Here is a 9,431-nt window from a genome sequence, read left to right on the forward strand (position 1 = left end):
ACTGAGATGATTTAGATAAGCTTTTAACCTCTCAAGTTGACACAATCAATTAATTACTAAAAGGTTGTGGTGGCCAAGATTTAACTATTGAGTACAGTACTAGATTATCAAAGAGAATTCTAGACAGCAAAGGAAAGAAACATGGCATTGTATCCTGTGACTTGAACTTAGACTACAAAACTACAGTGATAATATCAGCATGATAATGATGAACAAAACAGGTCTGAGGACCAGTAGAACAGATTAGGACATGCGGACACAATTATAAACACCCTCAGCCAATTTATCTTTGAAAAAGTGGCAAATTATGTGCCAGGAAACAAAGATATCCTGTTTAATAAAGGGTGCTGGAAAAACTGTCTTTCCACATACAGATGACTGAAACTAGATCCATGTCTATCATTATTAACTAAATTCAAGTCAAAATTGTTCAAAGATCTAAACCTTAAAAGAGAAACACTAAATCTACTGGAAGAGAAATTATGTAGAAACCTTGAAGACATAAGTGTAGGTAATGAGTTCATGAACAAGCACCAGACTCCATGGGAAATACCTCAATGAATCAACAACTGGAGCTCATCACATTAAAGAGCTTTTTCACAGCAAATGAAGATACCAACCTAGTAATAATTAAGCCATATGGTGGGAAAAATTTTATTCAATTGTCCCTCAGACAAAGAATTTCTTTCTAGAACATATGAAGAATTGAAATAATTCTGACACTCCCAAATTCGTATACCCATACAAAAATGGAATCTAAGATGAAAACACACTTCTAAAATGAAGAAATTCAAATGGAAAACAAATATATAGCAAAAATGTTCACATCACTTGTCATTGGATCAATGCTACTTAAAACAACTTTGAGATTCCATGTCGACACAGAAAGAATGGCTACTATGAAGAAATCAACCAATAACAAATGCTGTAGTTGTGGCAGAAAATGGGACCCTTTTCCAATTTTTGTGGTAGTGTAGATGCTGCACCCCTTGTGACAATCAATATGAAGATTCCTGAAAATTCTAGGATTAGTGGTACCATTATACCCAGCTAATCCCCTTCTGGATATCTTTCTGGAAAAATGTAAAAAATACCACAATGGTATATGTGCACCCATGTATATAGTAATAAAATTTTAATAGCTAAATTTGGAAACATGTCAAATGTCCATAAACTGAGGACTAAATTAAAAATATGTGGTATTTTTACATAACTGAGTACTACTGAGTGAGAAAGAAATATAAATTCACGTATTTTATATGTTAATGAATGGAAATTAAAACCATATTCATAAGTGAAATAAATCAGAGTAACATGTATAAACATCATATTGTCTCACTAGCATATGAAATTAGAAGAGAAAATAAGGTCTAAAATGTACAATAGATTATATGAAGTGGGAAGAAATTGTTCAAATAGTAAAAGGAACTAGGATGGATGAGAGAGGAAGACAATAGGGAAAAATGAAAAATGCAAGCCAGTTATAGTATTAGAGTCTCATATCATTATAGAAGTTTTCAACCAAAACAGATTGAAGAACTTTTTATGCCTATATCTTGTACCATGAGCAACTACTTCAAACATAGCAACTTGTAACACATAGGCCCAAAATTTGGCCTGAAAATTCAATTCAACCTTTTTTTCCATTAAAAGAAGTTTTAAGGCAACCTACTCAGGTCCCCTCCTACCCCTTTCTCCAACAGAAGCTTTCTTTCTCCCAATGAAAAAAAAAATTCTACTCTTAACACCATTATTCATAAATTCTTTTTTGGTTTTAGGGAATATAAGCTCATCCTAGGTATTTCAGGTTATAACTTTCATTCCTTTATACCATTTGGAGGTCTTCCACCTAGAACATCAGAGGGAATTAAGAGTTTGCTATTGTTTCATAGACACTGCATTGAGACTCATTTAGGTAACAAATATTTATGCTTCAAATTTTGATATGTCTTTGCTTATTGCTTATGATTGCTTAGCTTTTGTATCCTATAACAACTATAGTTAAAATGTGATTAAATCTAAGTTAAAACAATGGGAAAATAGTATTTCTTTAGTGAAAACATTTTATTGCTCTTTTTTTCTTGTTTATGTAGTCTTTGAACTAGTTGATAAATTTACTGGTATTCTTTTATTTATTTATTTTTTTTTTAATTTTTAAAGAGAGTACAAAATAGTATTAAAACAGAAAATTGCAAATGATTCAGAATGTCACTTAACAAAATTCAATAAATTTACAAGAATTGTAATGAATAGTGTTGTTTTCCAACTAGTTGCTCATATTACCAGATATGTGCATGCAAAACTGGAAGTAGAAAGTAAAGAAGAGAGCAATATATAAGAAATTAAGAATAAAAAAGTACAAATCATTGAGAAAGAATACAAAACAAATTAAGCATTAACTGTTCCTTTCCATAGACCAGCAGAAAAACACAGTACAATTGTCCAATCCACCCTGCTTACATACATAGATCAAACTCTTTCCTCACTCTCTCTCTTGTCCTCCTGAACTCAGTAGTTCCTTCATTTTAATAGGCTCATTCTATTTCCCACTAAGCATTGTACCTTTTGATTTTATTTTCTCTTTCAAGTTCTTGCACTAAAGAGACAATAGTATATTTGCACATGCAGGTGTGATTTATTTCGCTTAAGTTTATGGTCTTTAGTTGCATTCATTTACTGATAAAAATCTGAAATTTATCCTATTTTATAGCGGAATAGTACTCCATTGTGTAAAAATACCGCATCTTCTTTATCCATTCTTTACTTGGTGGCATTTGGGTTGTTTTCAAGATTTAGCTATGATGAATTGTGCTGCTATAAAAATGGGTGCACATATATCTCTGTGGTATGATGTTTTCAGCTTTTCTGGGAAAATACCCAGGAGAATACCTAAGTTGAATGGGACCTCCATTCCCAGCTTTTTAAGGAACTAAACAGTGATTTTCATGGTTGTAAAAGTCTGCACTCCCAAAAGGAGTGTAGAAGCATTCTTTTTTCCCACAGCCCCTCCAGTATTATTTATTAGCTAGTTTCTTGATGTTAACTCCTTCTGTTAGGGGTGAGATGGAAGCTCAGTGTTGTTCGAATTTTCATTTCTCAAATGATCAATGATGTTGAACATTTCTTCATATATTCACTTTCCATTTGTGCTTCATCTGTCAAGTGTGTATGAATCTTAGATGCCCTTTTTTGGTTTTTTACATTTCAATAATTTTATAGAAAGGTGTGTCTCTTAGTACCAAACATAATGGTAGTTGGTTGGTGAGGTTACCTTTGTCAACACAAAGTTAATGATGATGTTTTCAAAACATTGAAATATATCAGCTTTTTGGTAAAATGGAATTTATCCATAAAGCACAGTTTACAAAAAGTTACAGGTAGAATATATTGTGGTTCTTTGGTTTACTTTTCAATACTTATTTATCTGTAATGTGATAGAAAAGTGGGTTACATCCATTCTGGATAGACTCAGGCTTCAGGCCTTGCTAAGTTGCTGCTCACAATATGAATAGTATACACACATCTCCTTACATTCATTGGCTCACATGAAGAAGTTCAAATGCTACCTCATTGATCTCACAATTACAGAGGTGCCTTCTTACTTTTATTAAGACACAGTATAGAAATTTGTGAAAGATATTCTATTTCTTTAAAAAAATTGAAGCAATGGAAGTTTTATAGGAACAATTCATAGTAGAACCTGAAGTGCTTTATCTAGCTATAACTTAGGATAAAACAAGTGTTCAGAGTTTTAATTGATTTTGAATTACTACACAATATAGTATAAAATGTTTTTAATGAGATTAGACCGAGAAAGTAGATCCTGTATAGAATTTTTATCATTCACACAAACATGTCCTGATTTTTGGAAGAAACATTAAAGGTAGCTCAATTAATGCATCAAACCTAGGAGGTATGTATTCTGGCTTAAGAAAAAAAAAGTCTTTAAATTTAAATGCGTTTCCCATAGCAATAACAGTCTCATGTCTGAATTATTTTATTACTTGCTTTATAGTTGTCAAGAAACCATTACATTATCTAGAATATAACTCTCATTATGCCTTAAAAAAGTACTTGTGTGAAAGGTCGGTTTTCATACACACCTTGTAATTAAAATTTAATGTTTAAATTGAGTAGGTTACCATTTTCAATATCACCTGACTATATTGACCCAATAAAGAAAGTTATATTAATGTTATAAATGCAGATTTACAGCTCACCTTTTCAGGCTTAATATAAGCCTTTAGCTTTATTTTACATTTATGCCTTTAGCTTTACAGATAAATTCAAATCTGACAATCCTGCTATAGCTTTATATTCGGCAGTTTTACAAAGTTGGAAAGAGAACATCATACTGTTCTAGTTGTGGCCTTTTGAGGATTCATAACTTTTTTCCCTCACCCCCGATCCTTCATAACTTAAATCCATTATAACATTTTGTAATCCATAGTTTAGGGTAGAGAAAGACTTCAAAGCAATGGTTTTTTGTTGGTGCAATAATACTATTTATGTAAAGAGCAAAAATAAATCCCATCAAAAGCTGGTCTAAATACTAAAAGCTGTTAAAAGTATATTTTTATGCATAAGTTTCATAAACATGCGTAGATGTGTTAAATATTGATTATTTCTGGGCATACTGCATGGTAACTGAAGCAGTTACTATAGAATAACTCAGCTAACAACAATCACTTATATGTTTCCTTAATTGGTAAGTTTGAGTGTTTTCTTCTGTATAAAGAAAATTGTTTCATCTTTTTCTACAATCGAAACACTGAAACATTATATTCAAAATAAACCATCTGTACTTAGAATAGCAAAAGTGAAAAATAACATCACTAATCCAGTCAGCTCAGTTTTGAAGGCACATAAGGCAAAAAAGAAAAAGAGTCATCTCATCTCAGACATATACATTAACCATTTCATCAAAGTAGCAACTTAGAAAACAACATCCTCTTTAATGACATGAATTTTTAAAGGAACCTGGAAGTAGTGTTTTTTTTTTAAATGGCACATTTTGCTATACATAGTCCCATGATGTAATTTCATTTAAAAATATAACAGGACCAAAAGTTTGATCCACGTGTGACCTTGGAGACTGTTAGCTTATAAGGAGAATTATTATGAACTTGAATATCATACCTAAAGAAAAAGTAATACAGAGCAGATGATCTCCTTGAATTTCTGAAAATTGCCAATATGTGTCAACATACTGCTACTGCAATCAAAACAAGTAAAAGTAATTATATTTGTATGCTATATGTTCTTGCCATCTAAATATCTTAACTTATAGTAATGGTTTATCTTTTTCTACTCAGATGCTCATTTTTGGATTGGGTCTTTGAATTTAGAGGACCTGCTTTTTTAAATTCTTTATATATTCTAGATATAAGGCCTTTATCAGAGGGACAGTTGGCAGTAATTTTTCCCACTTCAGATTTCCTTTGAAATGCAGAAACTTTTCAAAAAGGTAAGATTTCAGTTGTTGATTCTTTACAACATTTCTTGTTCTTTGGTTTCGGTTCATGAACTCTCTACCTACATCTATGTCTTTAACATTTCTATGTATATTTTCCTCGAGGAGATTTTAGTTTTTGTGTTTTCATGTTTAAATCTTTAATAAATTTTTGAGAGTAGTTTAGTGCATAGTGATAGACTTGGGCTTAACTTTAGCCTTTGGAATGTGCAAGGCCAAATTTATAACACTTTTTATTAAAGAGGCTGTCTTTCTTCCATGAGCATATTTGGCTCTCTTTCCAAAGATAATATGCCTGAGTGTGTATATAGTTTTGTCTGTATCTTCTAATATGTTTCATTGATCCTCACATCTCTTTATGCCAATCACAGGCTGACTTTATCACAGTATACTTATAGTCAGGGATTTTGATACCTCCTGCCTTTCCTTTGTTTCCCAGGATTGCTTTTGATATTGTGGACTCTTCTGGTTTCAGATGAATTTGAGGAAAGCTTTCTCTATATCTTTGAGTTATGCTAATGATATTTTAATCAGGATGGCACTGAATCTGTATAACATTTTTGAGAGTATGGCAATTTTCACAATGTTGTTTCTTTCTATCCAGGAGCAAAGAATATCTTTCCATTTTCTTAAATATCTTTACACATGGTACCATAATTTTCACTGTATACATATTTTACTGCCTTTGTGACATTAATTTCAAAGTATTCTATTTGGGGGGATATTATTGTGAAAGATGTGGTTTCCTTAATTTCTCTCTCAGTGTGTTCATTATTTGTGTAAAAAAATGTCAATTTTTGAGTGTTTACTTGTATCCTGCTATATTACTAAATTTGTTGATTAAGTGTACAAAATTCTTGGAGCTTGTTGGATCCTGTATGTAAAGTATCACGTGATCTGCAAATAATGATAATTTCATCTCTTATTTCCAATCCTTATTCCTTTTGTTTCTCTCACTTGTCTATTGCTTGGGCTAATGTTTGTAAAACTATATTGAATAGGGGTGGAGAAAGTGGATGTCCTCATCTTGTTCCTGGTTTTAAAGTGAAATATTTCAGGTTTTGCCCTTTTACTGTGACATTGGCTATTGGTTTCTCATAAATGGCTATATATCATGTTCAGATATGTAGACTGTGTATTCTGATTTTCTGTAGAGTTTTATTTTATCATGAATGAGTATTGTACTTTGTCAAAAGCTTTGTGTGTGCATCTATTGAGATGATCATGTGGTTTCTTTTCTTGGTAATATTAGTGTGGTGAATTGTATTTATGGACTTGTGTATGTTGAACCATCCCTGAATATCTGGGTTGAATCCCACTTGTTTGTGATGTATAATCTTATTGATATTTGTTGCATTCTATTTGGTAGTATCTTATTAAGAATTTTTGCACATATATTCATTAGAGAGATTGGCCTATAGATTTCTGAGATTTCTTACTTCATTTAATCTTTCTCTGGTATTAGAATCAGTGTAACGCCTGCCTCCAGAAATGAGTTTGGAGAAACTGCTCCACTTTCAATTTTTATTCTTTTTTCTTTTTACTTTTTTTTTTTTTTTTTTTGTATTTTAGGGAGGGGTATACAAGGTGTTTAGGGTCTCACTACTAGATTGTCTTCATAGTGATCCACCAGTTTACAGCATCACAAGAGCTGGGATTACAGGAGCTCGCTACCACACCCACTCTCAATTGCCCTCTCAGCTCACACCAGGGAGGGGGGAGGGGCTGGCACTGCAGGCCAAGGGATTGAAACCCCAGCCCCTGCACCGGCTTGCAGGAGCTTTAATCCACTGAGTTATTTGGTCAGCCCTTTCAGCTTCAATTTCACTGAAGAGTTTGAGAAAGGTTGGCATTGTATCTTCTTTATTTCTTGGAGAATTCAGCCCGTAAATCCATCAGAAATATGGGCTTTTCTTTGTTCATAGGTATTTTATAAATTTTTAAATTTTGTTTCCTGTTATTGAATAATTCAGGGTTTTCATAGCTTCCTGACTCATTTGGCATTTCATAAGCATCTAGAAAACTGTCAATTTCCTCTGTGTTTTCCATCCTGTGAGAGTAAAGATTTTGCAAGTAGGTATTGATGATCTGAACTTATTTAGGATCTGTAGTGATTTTACCTTTTTCATTCTGTATTGCATATACTTGGGACTTTTCCTTCTTTTTCTTTTTCATTTTTTTATTAGGTTGGATATGGGTTTACCAATTTTATTTATTCTTTCAAAAGAAGTAACTCTAACTCATTTTTAATTTATTATTTTTTCATCTCCATTACATTAAGTCCTCCTCTAATTTTTTTAATTTCTTGCTTACTTTGGGCTTTGGACTTGACTTATTCTTCTTTTGGAAGAAGACTGAGGTGCAGCGTCAGATCATGAATTTGGGCTTGTTCTTTTTCTGAAAGTGTGAATTTACAGTTATAAATTTCCTTCTTGAGACAGCTTTCTTTGTACCCCACAGGGTCCAGTAAGTTGTATCTATATTTTAATTTATGTATAAATATTTATAAATTTCTTCTTCAATTTCATCTATGATCCAATGGTTATTTAGGGGGTAAGTATTTAATTTCCATGTGTTCATGGTGTCTTTGTAGATTCTTTTGTCAATAATTTCTAGTTCCAATACACTGTGGTCAGATAGTGTGCGTGGAATAATTTCAATTCCTTTGCATTTACTTATGTATTCTCTATATGTCAGTGTTTACAGGATTCTTTGCTTAAATTTAGACAGTAGTGCTAAGAACAGTAAAAGTAGTTTGACCCAGTGGATTTTAACATAAACTTCTATAAATTAGGTCATTTTAATCTATCTCCTGCTTAGACAATATCAAGCCTAGGGTGGGCCAAATAGTACAACATATTAAAGTGCCCGCAATCAGGCACAGGGGCCAGGAGTTTGATTCCCAGGCTTGCCTGCTGACTCTGTCCTTGGGGCAGGTTGAGACTCCAATTGAGACTGGGCGTGGTGGCATGCACCTGTAATCCCAGCTCTTGGGCGGCTGTTAAACAGGTGGATCACTATGAGTCTGATTTAGTAGTGAGACCCTGAACACCCTAAACTACAAAAAAAACAAAAAAAAAAAAGCTAAGAAAAAAGAAAATATCAAGCCTATATAATAAAACACAGGCCTCCACCCACCATTAAAAAATAACATTAGCTAGGTAGCTCTGCTTCAGTTTCTTTTTTTCTGGCCTTATTCCTAATGTTTTCCTACCACTTTTTACTTTCCTTTTTAGAGGTATGTACAATGAGAGTAAAAGTAATCCTGTTTATTTATTTATTTACTTATTTTCATTTTAGTGAGAAAAAAAATAAAATAGTGATGAAACAGTTTCAAAACAGGTAAGTAGGATGGTTACAATTGTTAATACATTGCATATTGTTTTCTTCATAGTAGTTATTCAGAGGACAAGATACAGACATGATATCATTTCTAAACAATATTAGTACAAATTTTATGCTCAATGAACTAAGAGCAAGTAACTGTATATCTATCCTAACACACACACACACACACACACACACACATATATATATATATATATATATATATATATATATGATTTTTCCTTTTTTTCCACAACAAAATTGTCCTTTATTTACCTCTTGACTGTTTCAACCAAGTGAAGCCCATAGAAAATGGGTGTTTAGTAATGACGAAGACAAGGAAGGAATTTTAGAGGAAGGATGAATATCCATCTCTGAGTTAGATGAGACAGCAGAACTCCTCCCATCCAGGAGAGTGCATTTAGAAGGCATGTCCAGACTTAGTGTTTTAAGTGATCTAAGTGTTCATTTTACATTTTCTCATTTTACAGGTCTCCCATAGGAGGCTCAACCTGAGTCATAGTGGAGACTATAGGAATTCCCAACTTCTGGATGAAACCATGAGATGCTATATCTAAAAGCAGCACACTTAGGGGTCCAAAACACATTTAGTCTCATCAAGTGTCACCAA

This window comes from Octodon degus, unplaced genomic scaffold, assembly GCF_000260255.1.
Source record: "Octodon degus isolate 3935 unplaced genomic scaffold, OctDeg1.0 scaffold00458, whole genome shotgun sequence".
In the NCBI taxonomy this organism is placed as follows: Eukaryota; Metazoa; Chordata; class Mammalia; order Rodentia; family Octodontidae; genus Octodon; species Octodon degus.